Below are 27,509 nucleotides of genomic sequence, written 5' to 3'. Positions count from 1 at the left end.
CCATCCACATGTAACCCCCCCAGAAAAACGTAACTAAAAAATAAATGCATATATGCCTATACCGAGAGGCTTTACGCAACCCCTCTTTATCCATTGACCTGTTCAGGTGTCATTCACATTTTGCCTCCCTGACACCACTCTAAACCGTAAGGCAATGGATCAGCCCTCTTCAGCCACTGGCTCTCTTATAATGTAAGTAATGGCATTTTCCCTGATCTCCCGGTTGTATTAAAGTTAAACGCAAATAGATAGATAGATAGATAGATAGATAGATAGATAGATAGATAGATAGATAGATAGATAGATAGATAGATAGATTATGGTGTGTGTCTCTATATATTGATGTATGTGTGTGTACGTGTGTGTTTATATATCTATAATATGTATCTATATATAGATATATATATACATTTTTATATTTATATATATTTTCACTGAAAAAACAAAGGTTAAAGTGATGTTATAGTTAGTTGAAGATGTCAGCAAAAAGATGCCATTTTAAACAAACAAAACCACTGAAATTCATTAGCTCTAGTTATCTCAAGTAACTATAACTCATGCCATAAGGTAACTAAAACTCACACCACCGCTATGCTCAGTTTTGTTGTCATTGATATAATTGCAAACGTTGCAGTGATATTGACAATGAGGTCATAGAGCATGTCATGAGTGATGTAATATGTGGGGTACTTAGCAGTGCATGGCGAAGGTGCGAGTTATAGTTACTTTAGGGCACGTGTTATACTTACTTGAGATAACTTTAACTCGTGAATTTCAGTGGTTTTCTACATTTATAAGAGCATGTTTCAACTGACATATTCATTTAACTATAACAACACTTTAACCTTTGGTTCTTTCAGTAAATTTCTAAGATTTTAAAAAAATGTAAAGTAATGTTTTATTACCATAAGTAAAGCTGCCAACCCCCCCTGCGGGCAGCCAGCACCCACCAACGAGCATGATCTTTGACCATGCACTGCTGAGATCTAGCTTAAGGGCCTGGCGTGCAGCCAGGCTCTGTAGCCAAACCCCTGCAGACCCCCACCCCTGTGTGTGGCATGGGGTTGGCTGCAGGGCCTGGCCTCTGAGCAGCCAACCCTACACCATGCACAGCCTTCTGCAACACCAAAAAGTGAGCCTTTTGAGCATGTCAATATATATAATACAAATCTATCATCTTTCTCCAAAAATCACCAATAATTTTGATCAAATGTGTACTTCAATAAGTCACACAATGCAATGTTTATTAATATTGATTACTAAAAAAGAGTTTAAAAAAGATTTAATCAAAAACGGATGACTCTTTTTTTACATAGTTTTATTATTAGATTTTGTGGGGAAAAAACGTGAAAGTTAATAATCAGGACCATATTGGGGATTTTCTTTTTCACAACACATTTTATTCAATGTTAATAGAACAGATAGATCAGGGCCGAGTGTAGGCCACACATATGACAATCGATGCAGAAAGTACCACTTTTGAAATAACAATAACAATTCAGCCAGTCGAACAACTGGCCTGCAAACTAAACAATAACACCTGATCCCACTGAGTACCCACCACCGCATGTAGTTTGATGCTCGTGAGGCAAGACTTGCAACTGTCAATCTGTAATTTACTAATGAATCGTATATTATGTTGGGGGATCTATGGGGGTTCGGGGTGTAATATCGGGGATAGTTCTATTCCTCGGTATGTCGCCCATCCGGACCAAATCTTTCTGTGTTTTTGTGGTCAACCCCGTTCCTGGAAGACTGCGATTTCGGCGCTGATACATTTATCCATGGCTTTTCTCCAATTTCCGATGCTCGTCGGGGTCACCGCCTTCCACATCTGGGTAATGTCCCTTTTATATTGGGGATTTTTAGATAAAAAATAAAACAAAATATGTCACTGAGTCTTTCTTTTAACATATTTCAGCCCAAAAAATGCAATCATAAAAACAACAACAAGAGAACTTTACCTTTTTAATACATTTTCAGGCCATAGAACCAGCTCCTAGAGGACCCTGCTCTCGCAGCTGCAGAGCAAAAGCTTCTGCTTGGGAAGTGCTTTAAAATATATAGTAACTTCACCTGGAATCATGGATTCAATAGCCCGAGGGCCTTACTGTTGCTGGGGGGGCTACAGAGTTCCCTCCAGGCCCTCACAACAAACAAAAAAATCAGGTGGTGCCCCTGCCAATTCGCAAAACATCACAAAAAACAAGAAATATGTCTATAGCCCTCGCAGGGCATTATGGGGTGATTCCTAAAGGAGCAGTGAATAACAATGAGCGGCTGTGGCTGCTCATTTATTATTCATGTTTTGTACTCAAACAACTTTTTCTGGGTGTTCCAGTCCCAGCTGGGACACCCACTGTTTCCCCCCATTTCTTAGGCCGTGTGGGAGTTTTTTATTTAAGATGTTCCCCGGTGCCCACCTAGAGCACCACAGAGGATTAATTTTAATGCGGGCCACAGGAGGAGGGCCAGGGGCCCCGCTGGCTCCTGCAAGAGCCGGCATCATTATGGTGTTTTCTTTTTAAATGGGGTACCCCGGTTCCCACCTGTGCACCCCACAGCAGCTGGGCCCTTGTTAGGGCCCTTATTAGGTGTTGTGGGGTGAGTCCCAGGGCTCCTGCACCCTTATTTACTCACTTGCTTGCACCTATCCTGGGTGCAGCGGGAGCTGGCCTTATTTCCGCCTCACAAGATCTGTCTTATTTTGCTCCCACCAGGCAACTGTGTATTCAGTGTATTTCCCTTCTTGAGAGCACAGGCATGGATAGGTTTTGTGCTCTCACCTGGCAGGAGCACCTTTGTGCTCCTGCCAGGTGGGAGCACATTACAGTTTTCGTGTACATGCTCTCCGAAGGGGAAATAGACAGCATCCTGGAGGTGGGCGCTCCGGGACACTGTCCCTGAGCTGGCCTCAGGGAATAGGTTCCCCGGGGCCATTCCACAGCTCTGTGAGGGAGGGGCCCTCCTCATTCGGTCAGTGTCCGCTCAGTGGGTGAGGTCCCTGGGGCAGTTTTAGGCTTTGGGAAGCGGGTTGCATGCCCTCCTTCCTTAATTAAAAGGATGGCCCCAGGAGATGTGGTCCCCAGGACCTTTCAAAGGCAACATGTCTCCCTCCCCCAAAATAATATGTGCACTGCCCGGGTCACTGGTGACCACAGGGGTGTTTTTTAAATCACAGTCCGCATTTATTTGAATTTTACTGTGGATTCGCGGATCCTTCGTGGATTCACAGGAAAACAAATGTTTTAAACGTTTTTCCTCCCAAGCCTAAGTTGGCTTTATGTTTTGTTTTTTATTTTTTTTCTATTTTTCTAGGACTCTGTACTGAATCCCGAGCCATAAGATGGCTGCCACTACATCCTGGTGGCAGCCAATCAGATCTCACCATGGGGTCTAATGGCCTATGGTTCAACATTGGCGTGATATATACAAAGTTTTTGAGCTTCAATTCCTCAAAAAATACTAAATGGGTTTACACAAACTCACACAAAGCACTGTTGCTGGACCAAGTTCTATCTTTCTGCCAAATTTGGTGTAAATCAGTTCAGCTGTTCAGGTTGTAGCTGTGTCTAAACTTCCGTTGGAAAAATGAATGGGGAAAACGAGTTTTGGGCCCCCACACCTTTTTCTTGGCCCCGCTTGATGGATCACACTGAAACTTTTAAGTGAGGAGCTGAGGTGAAAAAAGTTTTTGGGGGCAAAGTTTTGTGAAGATTTGTCAAATGGCGCCAATATTATAAGCAAACCAAAAAATGCATTTCTCATGGAAATCCAATTCTAACTATAACAACCTAGTGGCGACCACCACTGGGTAATATATATATATATGCCTTACAATAGTTTTGAAGCTTGCACGGAGGTACTGCATGAGTACACCGGCACACAGCCTTTAGCCGTGTGCATTGGGGAGGTTTGCCACCTGCGGCTGGGTTTGCCTCCAGCCAGGCCAGCCAAAGGCTGTGCATAGCGTAAGGTTGGCCGCAATATGTGATCAAGACTTTTGGTTGAAACGCATCTTGTTTCTCTATTCTCACTGAAATAAATGCATGAAAGTACAACCCTGCAGTGACTTTTGAGCATCTTTTTGGCCTGGAGATACGATTTGGAGGATATTGAATAGGCACTTGGGAATCCCTCACACAAGACTCATATATATATCTCTGAAAGAGGGTAACATTGAGCTAAAGTTTAGCGCTCTGTGCTCTCTAAAGTGATAGCAACTGCTCTAGCTCTAATTGTGAAAGAGGCAACTAAAGAAAAAAATCCAGAAAGCAGTTCCTTATTTTTAGTCTCACAGTTATTGTGGAATATTATTAGATATTGTAGCCCAATACACATACACACAAAAAAGAAAAGGAGCAAATGAATTACAATCTCAGATCAAATATCTCTCAATCGAAAAACGCAAAGTTCTTTAAAAATGCCCTCACCCACTCATAGTGGCATGCTTTATCATTGGGGTTGCCATAGCCTCCCTGCACAGATCAATGCCGGGGATGGAGCAAAGGGAAATGGGGGAGACAATGCATACACATATAGAGGGATCTGCTCTCCAGAAGAAAATATAATTAAAACTACCTTGATATTTTGTGATCTGGCGGGTGGCGTGGTGGTCCCGCAGCAGTGCTGTGCAAAGACTCATTGTGAGCCTTAAATAGCATTGGCACGGGACCACCCGTGCACATTCCTGCAAAGGAAGGAGTGCACCATGTTGTGCATTCCTTCCTGTGCAGGAACATGGGGAGGGGCAAAACTACAGGGAGGCACAACATGGGCACCCTCCATGCCCCCGAGCACATGGGCAAGAAGGGGCCCCCTTTCCTTTCTTCACCGCCAGCAGTTACATGGAGGAAGAACCTCCATGTGAGTGCTAGCGGTGAAGATAGTTGTAATATTCTTGGCGGTGCCTCTGGGCACCACCAAGCCTATTAGTCCTTAGACTGCCTCGGGCTGCGAGGAAACACAGTTCCCTGGCAGTTGTGGCGGTGCAATGGTGGTCCGACTGCCAAAGATGTAATAGGGCGGTCCAGCTGCCGGTGTGGTGTGGCTGAACCTCCACCGCCGCACTCCCACAAGTCTGGCGGTCCTCCCCCCTCCTGTTTTGTTTCCTGTAGGAAGTAGGATTGTCTTTAAGGTACGTGTATTTCTCAATAATATAGCATGTGTTTACCTTAAAAGTTTGCCGTCATCTAGGGCAGGCATTTCAAGATTACGGCACTGCACTTCAGTGTGCTCTCTGCTCATGTGCAAAACTTGGGTAGGGAGCGTCCTCTGCAGTGAGAGGGGGCCATGGCAGACTCCTGTGTTGGTCCTAACGTCACGGTCGGGTGCACTTTAGTGTGCGTACAGCAGGGTACAGTGGCTACCTTTGTAGCGTTCCAGATTCTCGAATGAAGAGATTGGTCCTCTAACGAAGTATTTAACGGATGGCAAATCGCTGCTAGAGCGTGGTAGTCTTCTCTGCTTGCCTAGAGCAATGAACCTCCGCAAGGTGCTTTCTAAGCAAAATAATTTTGAACACACAGAGGATGAGGAAGTTCTTCAAATTTCGAGAATTAACTTAGAAGATCCTATAAAGCAAGCAGTGGGCTCTGCCATCAGAGAACCCCAGGCTAAAAGGGCAAGATCGGACCCAGATGACGAGTCAGATTCTCCACCAAAAAGTCTTGATTCCCACCTTCAGGACGCCTTGGCTATATAAGGGACATGTTGGGGTTTGAGCAACCATCACAAAAGGAGGATGAATTCTATGCACAATATAGTGGTGCTCCCTCTGATGCATTATCTTTTTATGTGGTTATTAAATAATTATTATTCCCTAAAGAATGGAAGGATATCAATAAAGTTGCTTTCCCACATTTTCTGGCAAGAAGAAATACGATTGAAAAGTTTGATCAAGACTTTTCCCAATTCCCAAAAGTAAATACTATACTTACTTCAATTACATCTTCCTCATCTCTGGCTACCTTACCAGAGACTGTGAATAGGAAAGAGAGACTATATGCTACGCCCAATTTGTCTTTGCGAGCCAGTACTTGTGTAGCATATGCAACACAAGTACTGCTTAAAGACTTTCACACACTTTCTCACTGATTGCAGGAAGGTTTGAATCATGTTTCCTCCTTAGCTAACATGGAGCTTTTAACAACGTTTCTATCTGATATTTCGTTTGATTCTCGGTGGTTAGCGGCAACTTCAGTGGGTCAAGCAATTCAATGCAGAACACTTCTTTGGATGAGGAAATGGAAGTTAAAATGGAGACTTTAAGGATGATAACAACTTTTTTTTTTTGTTAATCCTGATTAATCCTCCTGACCTGCGCCGCCCAGCCGCCGCGGATTACCGGCATTGAAGTGACTGGCGTTCTCCTGACACCTTTATCGGCGGGTTTGGTGGCTGACTCGGTGTCTACTACGACCTCCGGCGCTCCCACGGGTCCCTGCGTAGATGGCCGCCGCTGGACGCCGAGGGATGTGGACGGGGTGCTGAGCTGGAATACTGCGGGTGATCGCGGGGGAGGAAATGCTGGCCGTGCGACTGGAGTCAGACCCTTACGTCCGGGTCGGACTCCCCCGAGCGCCGGCAGTGGTGTGGACGACGTCGGAGCCCCCTAATGCTAGCTCTCCTCCGCCACCCTGAAGACAAGCGAGCGGACTCCATTTTGTAGCGTCTTCCTGCGGCGAACGGCCGGTTCTCGCGGTGGCCGTGGGGCGCTCTCGCCCGGTGCAGCTCCCGAGTGGAGCACGACGCTTTTCCGGTGTCTACATCCTCGGATCATAGTCAATTTTGTCCCGTCACTAATTGCCCACAGTGGAGATGACAATGGCGTCTGCTCTTCTTGCTGAGACGCTGGCTGACCCTGGACTCGCAGTGTCTGCGCGCCCATGTGCCCCGGAGCTGATTGCCGCATCGGAGGAACAGCGGGATAGTGCGGACCGATGCTTGGTACAGAGGGACCCGACCTGTGGGGATGTATTGGCCGCCCTTGTGGCGTTAAAAGTGGCAATGCAGAGTACTTGCCGGGCGCTGACCCGGAGAATCGATGAGGCACTGGTTGCAACGGGACGTTCCCGGCTGGAGGATCCCCCGCCGCCCCTGTTTTATCCTGGAGGTGAAATAATGTCGCAGAGTGGGGGGCCGGTAGTGCGGAGTCCTCCTGGCTACAATGTAACGCGTCAACCCATCGACACGGATACAGTTGCAGGGACACCCTTCACTTTGAACGTTGTGACTCTGCCTACGAACTACCTGCTGAGACCTAGCCTTTCGCTTCCCTTGCCAGATGTTACCCTGAAAGCACCTATCGCTCGAGCCTCTGTGGCATGTTACTGCTGCGTTTGGGACCCTGCGGTACGATACGTCTTCATTGTCCCCTTTCCTCGAGAGCGGCCATCTTGTCTCTTTGTCCTGGCTGAAGGTGACTCGCAGCAATGGACGGGCCTGAATCATATCTGCCGGTCCGGACAGGGGTGATGGCATGCCGGTTGTCGCTTTGGTTGGATCGGCATACGGGGCCCTGGACTGATACACGTTTTGTAATTTTGGATGAGTAGTCTTTAATGACCAGTTTTTGTTACATGTCGCTGCGATTTCGCCTCCTGTTTCCTTCTTCTGCCGGGGGGAGGACTTGTGAAGTGCTGAAGTGCTGGGTGTTATTGAATCGGGACCACCGGGTTTACGTGGGTCTTTTGATACTGTACTGTACACGGCGCAGGATGTATGAGCGGCGCGGGAGTCCGGGAGTTCGGCAGTGTGGTGGGCTCCTCCCCGCTTTATGGTCTTTTTTCCTTTCTTCTTTCCTTAATTCTATATTTCGGGTTCCTATGGGGCGACAGACACGTAGCTAGGGGGGGGGTAGGCCATAGCCTCGGCATGCGTGTAGGGTGGGGGGTCTTCTTCGATACGTTTTTTTTTGTTACTATGGGCCTTCTTTTTCTTTCTTCTGTCCTTTTCCTACGTCTTTTTCTAGGGTCAGTGGGGGGGAATGGTGTTAGAAGGGTAGCGGCTGGGAGGCACATTTCGCTGCGTATCTATATCCTGGTATTATAGTTTCGTGCCGCCATTTTAGATATGTTCACTGTTAGTTGACTCTCCTGTTGGAAGTTACCCATTTATTGTATGTTCGTCTGTTCTGTGCACTGATCCGTCCTAGTTCTGTATCTCCTTACCTTTAAAACTTTTTAAAATTAACCTTACTGTCTCCTGCCACTCAGTGCACGTGGATTTTGCAACATAGGTCGTATGCTTTTAGGTGCTGCCGTGCCACCGAGTGGACGTGTACTTTGCTATCAAGCATCAGAAGTGTCGAGGCCGGCCGGATGGTTGTAGGCCCGTATTTGTCTTGTACACAGTGCTAAATAAAGGTTTTAATAAAAAAAAAAAAAAAAAAAAAAAAAAAAGGATGATAACTCTCCATTCTATCAGAACTTTGATGTCAGCAAACAATGTCATTGTAACATTGGATTTGAAGAAGGCTGATTTTCACATCCCAATTCATGTCAAGTCAGAAGTATCTGAGATTTGCCTTTGACAGTGATTATTACCAGTTTCAAGCCCTCCGTTCAGCCTTGCCACATCCCCACTGGTATTCACAAATTAATTGGCACCAATGACGGCAAAATTGCATTTGAAAGATATACGTTTTTCAGTATCTTGATGATTGGCTTTTGTGTGCTTCCTCTTATTTTAAGGCTCAACAGGACATGGAGACAGTGTGCAATCTGCTTCAAACACTGATCATCAACTAAATGTAATCCAATCTATCTACGGCTCAATGGGTGACTATCATAGGAGCCATTGTCGATACTCAATTGGGTCGAGTATTCTTCCACAGAATAGAATGATCACTCTACAGGAGAATTTCTGATAGCTGCACCTGTGTCACAACAGTCCTACAAGGACTTAGTTGAGGTTTTAGGGGTTCATGGCTGCTTGCACTGCAGTAGTCCCATGGGTCCGATTTCTTTTAAAACCTCTTGACCATTGGGATCAGATGTCCCAAGATTTCAAGGCATTAGTCCCAGTCATCCCTCAAATCATCCAGGGTCTACAATGGTGGTTTGTGAAAGACAACTTAATGAAGAGAATTCCCTTTCCCCTTCCTACCCCATTATTGATAACAATGGATGCAAGCCTTTGAGGTTTTGGGTGACTCACTAGCATGAAGATATGAAGGAAGAGCGAGTGGTCTTGCTTGGACAGGATTCAGCCTTCCAATTGGAGAGAACTAGTGGTAATTTGGAAAGCACTTCAGGCTTTCAAAGTCCAGTAAGAAATAATTAATCTTTTAGTGAGAAGCAACAGGTTGGTAGCCAGCTGTTACCTCAACTGACAAGGAAGTATAAAGAGTTCAAGCTTAACAAACTGTCATCAGAGATCTATTCTTGGGCGGATAACTTCTACTTTCTCTAAGGGCAGTGTATATCCAGGGCTATGTGAATTTTCAAGCAGATTCCCTGAATCAGAATCTACCCTTCTCAGTAACTTCTCACATCTCACAGTTTTACATCACTCAGATTTGTGTTTGATTCAGGATGCCCGAGACAGATCTGTTTGCATCCCTGAACAATGCGATGCTCCCTCAAGTTTGTACAAAGATTCCATGTCCTCAAGCCCTAGCAGTAAATGCCTTCTGAATTCCATGACCAGGACAACACTGTATCTCTTTCCTCCAATTCCCATCCTCCTGAAGCTTCTACAGGTGAGGCAGACAGTGATACTGGTGACCCCTTTTCGGCCGAGGAAAACATGGTTCTCATAGATCCTGCAAATGGCAATTGAAGGTCCTCCTCATCTCTCTCTCTCTATATCTCTCTCTCTTTCGACACCCAAACTTAGTGGTTTGGAAACTGAAAGGGTAGGATTAGAGCAACTAGGATGTTCAAAGCAAAGTAGCTTTTGACATACAGACTTCAAGAAATTCTTCTATGTTAACATATTATAATAAACGTGGAGGCTGTTTCCAAAGATAATGTTCAGATAATGGCTCAAGACTGAATCTGTTGCTCCCTTTAAAATACTTGACTTCTTCAGGGATTTCTTTTTTAAAAAAAAAAAAAAACACATTTTGCTGATTAGGCAATTTAAGTAGAAAACAGAGCCTATAAGCACAACACTTATCAAAAAATTCAAATGCCTACACGTACATATCCTTCCTCCCCCATCTTCATCTTCAGAGATGGTTTTATAAAAGGTCTAACACCATCACTATTATCAGTCCAAGGATCTGCAATCAAAGCTTACTGGTCCCATTCCAATGTTTTAATTAAGGTAGCTTCTTTGGTTAGTTGCCTCCTCAAAAGTTTTAGGCTTAGGAGGTCCGTGGTCCTTTCCCCAGTTTTTTCAAATGTTTTGAAGGGTCTTCACGATGCTCCATTTTAATCTTTGAAATCAGCTAAACTCACATGGTTGCGTTCCTAATCAACATCACTTTGGCCAAGAGACGGGGGGAATTAAGCTGTTTCATGATATTTTAACCCCTTCAGTGCCCATGACGAGCTGGACTCGTCATGGGCTGCGGTGGCGCTGTGCCCATGACGAGTCCAGCTCGTCATGAACTCCGCCCGCTAATGGAAGGCGCGGCACTGGGCGGGGAAAGGGGCGGGCATGCAAGGGGTTAAACCAGACCCCAGATTTGTACCAAAAATAAATTGCAAATTCCATCTCTCCCAAGAGATTGTGCCTCTGGTGTTTCTTTCAGTTTATTTAAAGCGTACAACATAATTTGGAAAGTCAAACTCTTTGTTTCTTTTGGTGTAGCAAATAAGGTTAAAAAGGTCTACTACTACGTCTTTAACAATTAACCTTTATTTCTGTTACTATCAATTTGAAGCCGATGCAAATACTTTATACATGGTAAACTCTCACAGTATTAAGGACTGGGATGAGGACAGATATTGGATAATGAAAACATTACTTCCCAGTAATCTTCATTACCCTGAATCATAGTCTTCCTTGTTCCAGTCCTGCTACCCCCTCCTCCTCCCCCCCCCCCCCCCACCCCTGCCACTGCCCCTCCCAGTATTTGCTCCTCCAGGAGTTTTTTGATTTTCCTACTTGTTATAAACAGGGGGAGGAAAGTCTTATACTAAGTAATTTAGTAGTACTAAAAAGAGGACTAGCAGCTGTTTGCTATCCACTTTAAAATGACCTATATAGGAGATGAGACTCCTCAACATATTAAGGACTGGGACGAGGAGGACTATGATTCAGAGTGATGAAGATTACTAATAAATCGTTTTTTCAGTACCCTGCAACCAAGAAGAGATTTTTTTCCATAAACATCTTATTAAGTACACATATCAACACAGAAGCAGTTCAACGAATACTATTTTGACAAAACATTCAAAACCATTAGCTATATTAATTGGCAAGCAGCTGCCAAAACTAGAAAGCCCGAGGGGGAAATGTTGATACCTCCCAGTAATGTTTCAAGATCACTCTTTATTGGATATAGGTTGGAGGGCAAGGGACAGGTAAGGTCCACTTCTGTTTTTAAAAATATTATGTCACGTAAACCACCTAACCCGCCTCATAGCCCACAGGCCTTTGCTACAGTACAAACAATTTATAATAGAAAATGTGAACTGAGAGGCTGTTGGGGTTTAGTAAAAAAAACTGTAGGACTGTTAGAGGAGAAAAAGCCCAACTCTGAGATTTAGCCTTTGTAATCAGTGTCAGAGCCAGGCTTTTATAGCTGGCGTCTCTCATCATTGAAACAGGAGGGTACTTCACTGCCACCTTGTGGTTATAAACGAACAAGACATCCACCAGTATTATAATATTGTAACAATGTATTCTTTTAAATGTCAATGGCACAAGTCCTGAAAAAAACACAAACATTGTAGGACTAATTAGCGTAGATAGTGCGCAGTGATGCCGCATTAAGTGACGTCACCTGAAGTAATATCACAGAAAGTGACTCAAAACTATGAAACCTTTGCTATTCATGAAGCTACATTACACAAATAATTCTGCCATATACGCATAATAAATATGTTCAATCTTATGAAACAATGACCAAATCACTCATAACGTTGTTATCCATGATGGCAACGTAACATGGCGCATAATCTTTGTGATCAAACAAAACATATAACAGATAATAAAACATCAATAGGTGAAAACAGCATTTTAGTTTCAGTATTCTGGCGAGTTTGCTCTGTATAAGACAATATTTTAATTTTTAGGTTTTGTTAAATGGCATGTACGATTCCAAAAACACGGGAGTAATTGTGCTTAAAAAATGTACTTTCCTAAATAAACGAAAGGTACTTTGTAGCTGCTTTTACACACTTGTTTTCATCGAATAATCAAAAAAGTGCTTGGTGTGTTTTTTATCACGCTAATAGTCTGGTGGTATTACTTTTGCTTCTGCTGGTGTTTTTTTAACCAGAATTAAAGTACAAAACCAACCCTCAGTCCTTGGGAGATATTCTGATGTTTTCAACTTGTTAAGCAAGTAAAACTCCCATGACGATCCAACTCCTGGGTAACAAACGAAGATGTTGTAGGGTGGGCGGGGTGTAACAAACATGCTGTACGCCACATTGGAAGAGTATTTCACGGCATGTAATAATTTGAGCTTTGGTGGTGTTGCATAAGATGACACCACGACTCGTTCACAATGAAGGGGACATACACTCCCCTCCTTGGCCCCAGGCTAGGGATATGGTGCACACTTTGAAAATAGTGGATGCCGTACGTCAGCTGGCGTCCAGCCCCAAATATACACAGGATGACGTTGTGGGTAAAGGAAGGGTGGTTCAAACGTGCTTCCCTCAAGCATTCTTCACGTGTATTGTTTTATTTTGAGGTATATTAGGAAACATACAGTGACGAGAACAACAACCTTTTTCTGAGAGTTAATGGTAAAGGGTTGTTTTACACTGGGTTCAACGTCTTGTGATATTTAAATGTGACCAAAGACATAAATATATCACCAGGGGGAAATAGAAGGATACATGAATAGAAGGATACATGAAAACCCTCAAATTATTTGCGCAAATGCTGAGCGCCGGGGATATTAAATGAAGGAGTCACACACAATGGCAAATAGTGTGATGGAATCTTGATTCTAAGGACTAAAGCCCTCACCCTCCCAGAGGTGGCATGATAACATATGCTTTATTATCGGACTCCTCTTCACACTGGTAGGTAGACTCCATCAAATTGAGCTACAACCCTGCAGGACTGGGGAGCGCCAAAGATGCAGATCAGCCACTATGTCGTTGTGGGGGCCTGGATGACTGGTGTGGTTGTAAACTAAATGAGCGTTGCAGAGGTTAGAACTGCTAAAATTACAGACAGGTAGATAAACACATTTTATTGGGGTTTCCGTTGAGTAGAGTTAAAATTAAAGGGGGAGGTCGGCATATTTCTTTCTGCCCGTCTAACTGCCCTAAATAATATGCCAGGGGCTTTATTCAGGACCAATCTGCTTTGAATGCAGCATTCAATTTGGTGGAATAAATTATGTAATGGGGTACCAGCACAAAGACTAAGGGGCATATTTACCAAGGCCATATTTCCGCTTTTTTGCCTTTTAAAGCCAAAAAAGCGGAGATAAAAATATCGTCCTATTTACAAGAGGGTGATAACATGCATTAGCGCATGTTAGCACCCTAATGAGATGCAAAATGGGCGTCACTGGGCAGTACAACCTTGTAAATATCGCTGATGTACACATCACGATATTTACAAGGCTGCCCACGCATTTCAGCAGATGTTAGTTTTTGGAGAAAACAGCTAAAATGCAGACTTAGCTATACTTACCATTGGGGGGTGGATTATGCTGAAACGACCACAGGGTCGTATCAGCTAGGTTATCGCTGTTTTCCATGGAACATCACTGGAAAACCAGCGAAGTTCCATGGAAAACATCACTATCGCTGGGAAATTATCGCCATTGCGCTATGCGTTGTTAATACAACGCTAGCATGGCGATAATTTCCTGCAATAGCCAGCGATAACATTTTTCTCGCTAAGAGCAGCCAGCGATAATTATCGCTGCCGCTTGTTAATATGCCCCTCAGTTGTTTGCCATCTTGTATAGATAGTGTGCATAATGTACACAAAATCCAGAGACAGCATCTTAGAAAATGCTTTTATATTTGCCATTATTTAACATGACCACACATATTGCACACAATTTGTGCAAAGTGTCTGCTTGCATGAGCTTGCAAGGGATACACCCTTAAATATAAAAATTTAGTTATTATCATCTGGGTTACTCTTACCCCGACAAACGTTATGGAGCTGCCTACGCTGTTGTGTGTCAGACAGGAGGGGACAAAGATGAAAATATGATCAACTGTACATTATCAGTATGCATGTATAGGAACATAGCCAAAACAGCTTATTAAGTTGTGCAACCTAGGGAAATAAATGCTTGAGTCATGGGCAGTGTTATCAAGTGTTTTTTAACCAGTACCCAAATGGCACCGCCAAACATTATGACACGGGTGTAAACTTATGTCTGGATAGTTGAAAAAACAGGACTGCTTATATAACATGCCATGTACTGTCATGTGAAGCATATTGGTAGGTAGTCAATACAACAGAATATGTCATGAATGCTATGGTTCAACATAATCTTGATACAAACTTATCTATACCTGAGGATGGATAGTGAAATGCATTAAAATATGGAAAGCATATGCCGGTCCTTCAAGATGCACACGCCTGATATCATTATTATTAGCATATAGCATTGTAGAAGCGTTAAAAAATATATGGAACGCATACATCAGCGGACGGGTGCCCCGAGAGTATGGGGCCAATTATCCAGCGCCCGTGCTCAACTTGCGGCACTGGACCTGTACAGAGCGGAATACTCCGCCCGCGTCATTCCTACTGTGTCGGAGGAGACAAATGCGGCAGGCGTTTAGCCTCTACTCTTCGTGCCAAACGCAACGAGCAAGGCATCACTGAGATCCTCTCACCCACAGGGACTCTGGTTACAGAGGCCCCAGACATAGTGAATGCTTTCCAAAAGTTTTATGAGCGCCTGTATGATAGCCATCAGCTTGATCCAGAAGCCGTTTTTTGCTACCTGAAAGGAGCTAAGACCTCGGCTCTCACACAGATCAGGCCAAAATCCTGGATGAAGACATCCGTAAAGAGGAGGTAATATCGGCGATAGCACTCCTTAAGCTGGGTAACTCACGACGGTCTTTCAGCGATCTTTTATAAATCTTTCTGCACCACAATAGCCCCTATCCTTACGAAATTATTCAATTCCTTCTCCGACCCTGGGTCCATCCCCCCTGAAATGTTAAAAGCCTCGATAATTGTTCTACCCAAACCTGGGAAAGACAGGCAACTCTGCAGCTCTTACTGGCCCAGCTCCCTTTTAGACATTGACTTTAAATTATTTACGAGCATCATTGCCCACAGACTCAATGATTAAATGCCCTTCCTAGTGGACCAGGACCAAGAGGGCTTTGTCCCCCATCAGCAAGCAAGTGATAACACCAAGAGAGCGCTGCACAATATTGATAAGGCGAACAGGCTCCAGTGGGAATACATGCTCCTGGCGGTCGACGCCGAGAAGGCGTTCGACCGGGTCCACTGGCCATACTTCTACCAAGTGCTGGAGCATTTCGGGATAGGGGACAGATGCAGGGCTCGCATTCTTAATTGTTACCGCGCTCCCACGGCGACAGTCCAGGTCAACGGCTTCACCTCTTCCCCCTTTTCTATCCATAGAGGTGCCCATCAGGGCTGCCCACCATCGCCCCTATTATTTGATCTGTATATGGAGCCCATGGCGCAGAGGGTCAGGGATCACCCGGACATTGCCGGCATTCCCTTCGGCGGTGATAGACACGTTATCAGCCTGTATGCCAATGATGTCCTGGCATCTCTAGCGTGCCTAACCGTCTCCCTCCTGGCCTTCCTGGAGGAACTGCAGACCTTTGGTGCAGCTTCAGGGTTCAAAATCAACATCACTAAATCTCAAGCGCTCAACCTCTCAGACCCTCAGGGCACCGTGGACCTCCTTGCGTCCCAATACCCACTGGAGTGGGCCTCGAGGTCTATCTCGTACTTAGGGATCACCTTAGCCAATTCAATATTGGTGACGTTGGATAGTAACTACAGGGCACTCCTCCGGCAGATACGGAGTGACCTGGGGAGGTGGAAACACCTTATCATCTCCTGGCTGGGTCGGATAGCGGCTTGTAAAATGACGGCACTTCCCAAAATCCTATACCTTTTTCAAACCATGCCTCTCACCCCTCCACGGGGTATGCTTGCTAAACTTCAGTCAGAATTAGAGCAGTTCATCTGGCAGGGCCGAAAGCTCTGTATGAAGCGGTCTTTGACTTACCTCCCTCCAGAGGCCGGTGGGCTGGGAATCCCAGACCTACTACTCTATTTCAAAGCGACACAACTGAGATATTTAGTAGAGTGGAGACGCCCGGAATCGGCAAAGCCCTGGCTCTTCCAGGATAAGGCGGTGGCGGGCACCGATCTCTGGAAGATCCCGTTCCTTCCCAAAGCTTACAGACCCAGGAGTCTGTATGTGTCCCCGGTAACCCGGGCAACACTAACTGCCAGGCATAACACCAGTACTAAACTAGGTCTGACCACTTACCCGTCTCCACTATCCCCTTTCTGTGAGAACCAGGATTTCACGCCTGGACTGACGGCCACGCATTTCGCAGCTTGGAGAGAGTCAGGATGCTGCTCCATGGGCCATTTCTTTGATGTGGAGGGTCTTCTTTCTTTCTCCCAGATGCGGGAAATCTTTGGGATCCCGGAAGCGGAACGCTTCCATTACCTTCAACTGAGGCATTGGATCATGCACTCCTCCAATCGCACCAAGGTGCAGCTCCACCTGACGCAGTTTGAAAGCTGGCTCCTAGCTAAATCATCAGAAAAAGGCATGATCTCAGAACTATATGCGCTCCTTCTCCAGACCCAGGCTCACACATTCCACGCAGGGCATGCAAGATGGGAAGAGGAACTGGGACGGTCCCTAAGCGCAAAAGAATGGGAGAACATAGCCTATCAAGCTCCCCACACAGCTCGCAACTCGCCCTCACAGAGACACTGACTAAGATTACCTCACATTAGTACTACATACCAGTTAGAATACACAAAATCAAACCCTCACACAGCAATAGGTGCTGGCGGGGCTGTGGGGACAAAGGGACCTTAACACACATCCTGTGGGAGTGCCCACACATCCAGCATTACTGGACACAAGTCCTCGATGATATAGATAAGCACCTAGACAAGCAGCTTCGGGGTTTTCCAACCTATGTACTGCTGGGTCTTCCAAACCCTTTGACTTACCCCTTAAAGATAATCCGCGGCAGACAGATTGGCATGGCGGTGGGTGCGGCGGCCCAAGCCATCCTCGCCCACTGGGGAACAACAAATACCCCCACCCACACAAACTGGTTGCATAAGATTTGGTACATATTAGGCATGGAAAGGATTTCTATGTCTCTTGCAGGGAAGGGGGCGGAATTTCAGGAGGTATGGGAACGATATGTGTCTTTACTCTCACAGGAGTTCAACAAGATGACCTGCCCAAAATATCTCAGGCTCCTGTGCCTCACTGAGGCCCCCAAGCCGGACCAACACACAGCATAAGGACAACAGCCAACTATATATGCTAGTGCAATTTATGTCATTGGGTGAGTGTGGACGGGGAGGGGGGAGTTTGGGGGGGCTTCAGGGGGAGGGTTTCTTAGGGCGGAGTTTTCCTTTCCTTCTTTCCTTGGGCTTGTAACGCACCACTTGCAGTAAACTATGTGTGATAAGCTACCGGGGCGCTGTCTCCCCGAAATGTTCAATTTGCTGCTGTATCTGCTTGCCCTCTTTTCAAAATGCTAATAAAAGATTTAAACCATAAAAATATAGGGAAATAATGTTATATAATGTGCAAAGCTAATGAGACATAACATGAATTTAATGCAAACTTTCAATAGACAATCATACTTAAATGTGCGGAGCCTAATACGCTGAGACACTGCCATAATAAAGCTAACAGAGCTAAGAAATTGTAGATTCAGCATTTAAACTTGATCTTGGCCTTTTTAACTGATTTTTTCCAATGAAAAGTTGCTGTGCAAATGTTTTTCTTCTCATTTATACAGATGTTTCAGCTTCTAAAAAGACCATTGTTAACTAATATATAAACGTGTTATTTAGAAGGTTACACACGGGAATGCAGACTTTAATGGGAGAATGACTCATGGGAAACTTAGGATTGATAAAACGTCGTTCCAGTCTTTGAAATTGCTTTCTGAAGAATATTGTGTTCTGGGGAGTGAACACGCTCTCATGAGGGCATCAGAAGCTGACTGGTGGACAGAAGGGAGAAGGAGCAACATGAAGATTGAAACAATATTGTGTCTATCTATAATAGTTTGTGTTCTTAAAGTAGGACAACCCATCCCACCCATCATTACGAGAAATACCTCCTTTTTTCCATTGCCCGTCATACTTTGTATACACTGCTCTGATACTCTACTGAGTTTCCTGAACCTCTCTTTATGAGAAAGTCTGCTTTGATCAATTATTGATTGATTGAGCTGACTTTTAATGTTAAAGCTGAATGCCTAATGATTTGTCTCGATATCAGAACTTTTTATGGGTCTCCGAGAGTGACACCTTTTATTTCTCACGCTTAGAGAACGGATTTTCTTTCCTTTATGGAACACGCTTAATGCATGTTACTTCAAGTTATTGATTGATTATTGACTTCTAATGAGATTCTAGTGACTAAGATTGATGAATTTAACTTTAGACTTTAATAAAGATGACTTACTAAAGATTTGAAGAACCCTTTTACTTTGATCAAACTCTCTTTATTGCCTGATATAGATAGGAAGTATGATAATTTAATGTGATGTCCCCTTCTTGACCTTCTCTAAAACAATGGCAAAGATCCATTGGCTTACAATTGTGGGGAGTAACCCTGATGACGGTAAACAGTCCCCGCTAGAGCAGCATGTACTCTCGTTCTTATTGAACGCCACCATTCTCTACTTAAAATGATTGGACCTGTCTGTTGTGTTTTTTTAATCTGAGACAGACTCCCATGTGCTGCCTTTATGCTATCTCCTAATTTTATAGAGTATGAGTAGCAGGGCTAGTAGAGGCAGCTGCAACAGGTTAATGATCTGAATCTCTCTCTGTGAAATGCTTTATGCTGTGCACACCCCTTTATTTCCGATCGTGTAGGGTCTGTATTTCTTCTGACCTATGAATTATGGCCCCATACTTCTCATGTTCAAACTTATTTGTTTTGCATAATGCATTTATATGTTATCACAAAGTTATGCTAGTTTTATCATTATAATATATTTTTACAGTGGTGTGCCTATGTTCTATGTATATGCTGTGTATACTTATCTCAGTGATGTCCACCATTGCTGTAAACTGTACAAGTCAAAAGTAATAGACCAATGAGCCTCATATATGAGTGTATTCATACCACAATTATTACACTATCGTCTTCACAACTCCATGATCACAAGAATACCTTCTCTTGCATTCTTGTGAGAAGTGATAACAATTGGGCAAATTTTCTATTTAAGGACAGAAACGGCTGATTCCTCTAATTCCTCTAGGTTAAAGATATTCAAGGACATTTGTCATCTTCCTCAGACATAGCCAGGTATGAATCAATGGCTTTGTCAGCTAAGCTTTATTCAGTCTTTTGTAGCTCATCTCTCCTAATAGCAAATTACTATCTACTAGATATTAGGGCTATGTCATGTACGAGATTTATTCCTAAATAATTAGTTTCTTCATTCTGTATACTTTATTTTCAATATTTTCAATAACTTTTTTGTATTCATGTTTATCAACAATGAACACTAAAGTAGCCATCTGGAGAATGATTTCACAATACTTCCCGAACCCCAAGCAGACCTCATCAAACAGAACAACATTCCGGAATGCCTAATGTTCATGATCGTTAGCGATGCAAGACTGGCTAAAAGTAACAGTTTTTTTGGCTACACGTGATGGCCTCTTTAATGCTTAAGAAGACATTTTTTGACGGTTTTCAATGGAATCTGTATCTGGAATATCGATAATACATCTTTTTGGTTGCAATGGTTCAGACAATGGGTGCCCTTACATCTCACCATAGAGTTCGCGGGCTGCATACATCTCTTCGAGGTCCTCCACTTTTACCAGTGTACCCAACTCTCCTGCCCAGGTGTTACTGGTCCCTATTTTGTTAGATTTCTACCCCAGACCTCTATTTTTAATTATGGGCCACATATGTTTTAAAATCTCTTAGTACATCTGCTTTTGTAGACGTATTTTCCATCCAACATACACCAGTCTGTGTTTGAGCACCAGCTGATTAACTTTGGAACTGCAGGGTTCCACCGTAGCCTAGAAATGTCTCTTTGGCCATCATTAATTCCATATTTAAAAAGCATTCATGTATATCTTGTAGCTTGAATAACACTTCATACCCCACTACCATTAATTGTATTCTTTTGGTTTGTGTGTTTTCCAGTACTGGGTTCAGGCATGCACTGACCCTGTCCAGGAACCCCGTCAGATAAGTGCAAAGGGAAATCGTATGAAGGAAGTCCCTGACGCGCCTACAGTTCTTTAGGCTACCACCTCCACTCCCAGCCCCCTGTAGTTGGCCATGGGTGATCAGCACCTTTTTCTTCTATTCTTTGCACCCCAGTCTGTAGGGAATGGGTCACTGCTAATGCCACAGCTGTTGTTCTTATTCTTTGTTGCATCTTCCAAGTACTTTATAATTTATGGAGTATTTTAATTTTCACTATTGTGAATCCTGCTTTATCTCTATATGGTGTTTTATGGTCTTCTCCCACTCCATGTCATCTGAATCCCCCACATCTCGTTCTCATCTGGATCTTAGTTTGGATAGCCTAGCTCGTGTATTAAACCAGTCTTGTAAATGTAGGAAACTGTTTTTGGGCCTTAGTCAGCACTCTGTATTTCTGTGGGTGAATGGTGGGGTATACCGTGTACAATTCAGGGTTCCTCAGTGGCAGCACAGAACCTATGGGCCAGGACCATCATCATATACTTTAGGTCCCTTTTTCTTAGTTTGCTTTCCACAGTATCAAAGGTTTTGTGTTGTTTTTGTACTATCTGCATGAAGTCTGGGAAAATGATCATTGGATTTTCATACCTAAGGGAGCATTTTGACCTTGTTACTTGCATAATAGAGTTTCAGTGTCTAAAGTTCAGTTTGTAAGCTATTATCACACTTGGTCTTCGGTGAGGGGACTGGCGACAGAAGCAGTCTTTCAACTGAGAAAGGGTTTGAGAGTAGGTTTGCAGTAGGTTAGGAATAAGCATGTCTAGAAATAGTTCCATGAATGGCCTCTCTGCTCGAACTGGCACTCCCACAATGTGATAGTTGTTCCTAGGGGAGCGGCATTCAGTATCTTCAGCCAGCCAGGCATTCATGTTAATACATTTTAGATGCCTGATGTCCTATTTCATGGTTCTAATGCCCTAATTGTAACCATGAAGCCTCTTCTACTGTTGCTGCCTTCTCTAGTAATTTTCACAGGTATTTTCAGAGTAGGTTAATATTTATTGAGCTCATGTCTATCTTATATTCCAAGATAGACCTTGTTTGTCATAACGCTATTAGAACTGTTTTCAGGGATGGATCAGGTTGCCCTCCTGATTGTCTGGGGTTGGCTCCTGCCTCTTACGTGGAAGCTCTCTTAGGAATGCTTATTTTTCTATCCAGTTATGAGATGTGGATCTGCTTGACTTTCTGGAGCCTAATCTGGCTGTTTGTGTATTCCTTTGTGCCAAAAATGGAGTCCCTGTTTACCTTCTCAGTGCTGTGTTGCAGACTGTGTCAACTCCTCATAAATTCAGAAGTATTAGCTTCTCAGTACTCAGTTTATGTGTGACCCTATCTTTCTCCTGCCTTAAGAGGAAGAATTTATCTCTTTTCTTTGTGAGGCCCTACCCGATATCTGCTCTATGGTGGCTTGATGTTGTAAGAGATTTCTAAATTGTCTCTTGGGGTATTGATTCTCAGGTGGAGGGCATCTTCCCTAGCTTACAGCTGCCTACCGATAGCTTTCTAGGCCTCAGACTGAAGTCTATGTACTTCCACCAGCTGCTCTTAGTCTGGTGACTGTCTGCAGCAGAACCCCTTATTTCTTTTCAGTTTTAAAGAATGTCTTCCCCTCTTCTGGCCTGCAGTTGCTCAATCAGGTGTCTCTACACTGTGGCTCACTCCCAGGGCATCCTTCAGTGTGCCCCTGCTCACCTCCTTAGCGGATCCCTCCTTGTTACTGCCTTACTTTCCTCTCAAACACGGTGGAAGCATCTCTCTTCACTCTTTATCTTGGTAGTATTGTGGTGGGTGCTGACACCACTCTCATCTCTCTGTTGTGGGATGCTGGCCTGAACGACCTCCTTTTTTTTCTTTCTTTGTGTGTACCAGTCCGTGAAGCAGTGGCCCTGCCACGGGCAAGCTAGCCTCACTCCGCTGATATAATGAAATAATATATGCTTGATTTTAGTTATCGTTTTGGTACCTATATTCTGTACTATTTTGATGCATAAAAAAATCCTTTGTTCTACAAACTGTTGCTGTGTGTGAGCTATCCTAGGGTATGTTGAATGTAGCTCACAGATAACTTGGTGAGTCTTTGAGAGGACTGACTGCCCATCTCATTATTGGCCCTTCTTCTCATCAGACATGAGGGAGAGGTTAAAGGGGCCTTTTCCATTGTCTCTGCTCCACACAGCTAGTAGGTACACCTTAGCAGCATTGAGACAAATCTCTCAGCTGCAACCTAAGTCCTTGGCTCACACCAAGTACAGTAGTTCTTGATGCAGCTGCACCTTCGGAATACTTCTGCCAACACCCCCAGTTTTGGCACACCAGGGGACCTAGTATGCCTAATGGTTGTGCCAGTCCTGCACTGTGCATTGTGGTATTTTGCCAACAGAAAGCGACGCCAGGGGCAGTCGTTATAGCAGCACTAAAGGGGCAACCAAGCCCCTGGCATCCTTCAGCTCTCAGCAGGATCACTCAAGTCTGACTCCCAGGCACTAGATGCTTGATATGTACCCCTCATCAGCCCCCAATACATGTGTGCATGTGAAAACAACAGCGCTTACAACATGGGAGATAAAAGAGCCACTGAGGAAGATGTCAAAACAATGTTATACATGCTGTTGTGGATCACACAGAAAAGGGTGGCAAATGCTTTCCTCAGTAACAATAGTTTATTGATTTCATTTAAGATATTTTGACCTATACTGACCGGCCAGTTATTTTCTGAAGTCCAATTCATTTTTCTACAGGTCAGTGCCAGCTCCTTTGGGATTGCGAGGGCGGAGCAAGAACAGCCTGTGGGACATTTCTTCCTCCCTATTTTTCCCTTATCTTTACAACTACTGCTTCCCTCTCCTCTGTTCCAAGCTCTGCTTCCATGACCTCTGATTGAGTGAGGGCACAAGCCACCTGTCCATTCAAGACCTCAAGACTCTCTTCATGTGTACCTTCAGTGCTGCCCGGCAAGCTCTTCAATACCCAGTTATCTTGTTGTGTGGGGGACATGTGTGCTAAGGGGAGGGTTTGAGATATCTTCATCCTCGATTCAAGAGTGTAGTCCAAGCCATGGCAGCCTGGTAAGCTGGCATACGTAGCAGAAGAGGAGTCAGGTGCTTGAGTCATTCTTGCAAAAGCACCTAAGAAGCAGTCAGCTGTAACGTCACCAACAAGCTGGCCTGCAAGGCAATCTAACTGTTGCAACATTCTTTGTGTGGGAGCAATTGCGAGCGTGCTGATGTTATAGTGAGCAGGCGGCCATTTTTAAGGGAATAGGCTTACGCATAATGTCATCACACAATGTAGCACCTATCTTGAACTGGGATGAACAGCCTGTTAACTAATTGATTTCGCAGCAGAAGTTATGCCTTGACGGATAATAGCATGTAATGAATGAGTCGGACTGATATCTTAAGGCAGACTTGGCCTTAATGATATTAGATCCAGTTCTATAGCATTGCACATGGATAGTGCCCATTTTGGCATAGAGTACAGACATATCACAGGAAGACGTCTTACACTGCTATTGATATGAGATGTCACAACATTTGCAGGATCCAGATGATGTAGAAGATCTTGATGTATTCAAGCATGCCATTGGGACAATAGAAGAAACATCTGACAGAAAGATAAATACTGTGCAAGGGAAATATACGTATTATTCAAGGAACAAGGCAAAACCACCGATCAGTGGGTTACCTCAGGGCAGGAGCAGCCACACTTGGATCTAGGAATGAAGCCTTTTGTAATTAGTGATTTTTTAAAGTAATCTTTAACTGAATATATCTAACTGAATATAGATAGTACATGGAACCAAAGGTCACCAGGTGGGCATGACATTGCCCACAGGGCTCCTCAAATCTTCCTATTTCTATTCCCACAGCATTGCCATTACAGTCTCAAATAATGAGCACATTTGGAGCATAGGTGCCAATTTACCCAGCAGCCAGGGATAACAGAAAAGACACAAGAACCCGTGTGTCCACAATGACACGACAGGATTCACCACAGACCACTTTTTGCCCCTCAACTGCATCCTGTTTACTGCTGAAGGGATGGGCAAAGGGTAAGGCGGGGAAAGTGTGAGATATAAATGGGTCTCTTGAAGCTGTATTTAATTTCCAGGCGTTTTCTCGTGACTGTTAGCCTACGGGTGACATCAAATTATTGCAAAATCCACAAAAATGCCTTTCTGTTTGTATAATGAGTGTTCGTGGAGCCTATACACTTCGACTCGAGTTCTGAAAATCCTTGCACCGTTTCTGATATATAATGTTTGTGCCACTCCCTTCTCGGCCCTGGAAACTGCTTTGAGGCTCATGTTTGAGAAGATGTGGGCGGGGGACAAGTGGAAGGTCTAACAAGAGGAAGTGTAAAGAAATACTTACTCCTGATGAAGGGAACATTAGACCCAAAACGCGAAGAGGATAATGAATGTTAAACGCACATTGATTACATTTGATCAATGGCTCTTGAAATCAAATCTAACATTAGCTGAGAAAATTTACTTAAAAGGTTGGTGCCAGGCCAGGGTGGAGACGAGACCCCGACAACTGAATAAAAGTGTGTAATAAACGGTGAGGGTCTATTTACTTGAGGTAGCACAATAACAATTAAATACCATTTTTATATCGAGAGCTGAAAGAGGGGAGATTGAAAGAAGTTTATCAAGGGCAGTGCTAGGGATAACAAAGGGGAAACCATTACTCACAGCTGCTACCCCTGCTCCCTATAACTGGTGTCTACGATTTGAAAGAGGTTAATTAGGGAGCTGGTGGGCAGTTGAGCTATCTTGCTCTCCGGCCCGCCCACCCCAATGTAATTACTTTCTGGAAATGTTTTAAAAGTTTATTAATTTATAATATTTAATGAATTGTTGGCTTTCCTTTTAGGAAAAAAAGATGGAATTTCATAGGATTTTGTTTATTTGTGATAATATCGTCTCTCACAGTCCTAGAAAACACTTTCTCCATGAACCCCCGTTATTTTGGAAAGGATTTAAGGGTTAACAATATTGCCCCCGTTGTTACTGGTACTGGGTTATCGGTAGCACTGTGTCATGCTATCACTAGGGATAACCAGCTGATTCCCTATAGCCCAGGTAAAAACATGCAGGTGTTGTGAACCTCCCAGTTTAGAAGGAGGGCAGACAGGGTTAGATCCTCTTTGCCCCAGAGGGGTAAAGGATATTTCCCCCACTCAGAGAAAAGAAGAACATAGCAGTGTGTCTGACTCTTCTCCATGACGAGTCAGGCTCATGCATATTCAGTGCTGCAAGTCAGACAACCCTGCCAGAGAACCTCTCATCCGCAGGGGGTTATTTGTACGTGTGTGAACCTTCAGCACGGTCCCTGTAAACAGCAGACACACAATATTGTTGGTACTTATTGTATACAATCTGCACCTAAATCTTATGTATCAGAATGATGGAAAAGATCATGGCAGTCATTATTTAAAATAAAATGAATATTACTACCTGTCATAAATGAGTCGAATTCCCTTCATAATGCTTATAGAGACATGTTATCAGTCTCGTGATCTTTGGGCTGAATTTTTGACTTTTAATCTCTCTAACTATTTAATGCGAGTCATTTTACTATCCCTGCATACATCAAACAGCAGCTTTACGTGCAGTCAGATAAGGGTACTGTGTCATTTCCCCTCGAGCAATCAGTTTTCACGTCTGCCCTCCCATTTTCCAGGATCTCTTTATGTCCGTCTTTCCAATTATTATTTTGAGGATTAGGGACAGAGGGGTGCCTGTATAAGCTCTTGTATCTGCACTGTAACATAAAATGTCCCTGTCAGAGAAGTTCAAAAGGCAAATAGACCCAACCATTCTGCTCTCTTCCAAGTTTGTTCCATGCAAAGCCGGATCGCCTTGCAATACTCATCACTCTCCAGACAGTAGAACAGCGGCGGCTCCTCCACTACGGCAGAGGAGCGTAGCCCCCCGCCACCAGCCTCAAAACTTGAAAAATAAGGGGCATATCACCAAGGCGCCGCGATAAATTATCGCCGCTTTAGCGTCCGTTTTCGGGCAAAAGCGGCGATAATTTTATCGCATGATCAGCAAGGTCACGCTATCGTGTGAATCCATGCCTCAGCGCCTGTTTCCTTAACGCCCAGCATCTCACCGCTAATGAGATGCATAGTAGACGTTCCGCAGTAAAATAACCTGAGAAATGTCGCTAACACGAGCTACTCCTATCAGCAAGCAGGGTGCAAACCCACGTAGCGCGGATAATAATATTGCTAACCGCGCTTATCGCAGCTTTGTTTACGCCTGCTTCAGAACTGACTTACCCATTACATCCAATGGGAGGTGGATTGTAGGGATGAGTCCGCCCTGCACTATCAACAAGGTTCTGGTTATCGCCGTCATGTTATCGCTGGGTTTCCAGCGATAATTGCACATTTTCGCCGCTATCGCTGGATTTCCTATCGCATTGGAGATAGGCGTTGCTGATAGCGCGCTATCTCTGCGATAGAATCCAGCGATAGCCGGCGTTAAGTTGAAACGCGCTAAGCGCGCTTAGCGATGCTTCTCGCTTCTTGTTACTGATATGCCCCTAAAATGATAATAAAACAGGTGTTTATTATTTCCAAGTCCTAAGGACCGAGTCTTGGGGGCAAGGCCATCGCAGGGACAGTCACAGAGCGAGAGTGGTGGACACTGCTGTCAGTGCACATGTGGGTTTGGCCAACCATCTTAGGACGGCCAAACCCACATGCGCAATGAGATGGATTGGAGACAGCAGACACAGGCTCCCAGTCTCTGTGAGAGCTCAAATACAGGGCAATTAGGCCAGTCCTGGTGTTGCTCTCAGCATATTGATTGGCCGCATAGGAGTCTGGGAGCCTGTGCTGCAGTGGAGCCAGAGAGGAGCAGAAGAGTGGCGACGCGGCAGGTGACAGGTACGTTCTTTTTGATTGTTTTTTTTGTTGTATTTTCTCG

The 27,509-nt window shown here is 44.2% G+C and overlaps 1 protein-coding gene across 1 annotated transcript in view; it reads left to right on the top strand.

Annotated features, from left to right (window-relative positions):
* Positions 1-27,509, top strand: part of STON1 (stonin 1) — a 189,244-nt gene that overhangs the window by 146,294 nt on the left and 15,441 nt on the right. The gene's annotated exons all lie outside the window — the stretch shown is intronic.

The sequence above is a fragment of the Triturus cristatus genome, chromosome 6 (assembly GCF_964204655.1).
Source record: "Triturus cristatus chromosome 6, aTriCri1.1, whole genome shotgun sequence".
In the NCBI taxonomy this organism is placed as follows: Eukaryota; Metazoa; Chordata; class Amphibia; order Caudata; family Salamandridae; genus Triturus; species Triturus cristatus.
The sequence above is the reverse complement of the archived record's forward strand: the minus strand, read 5'-3'. Positions and strand labels throughout refer to the sequence as shown.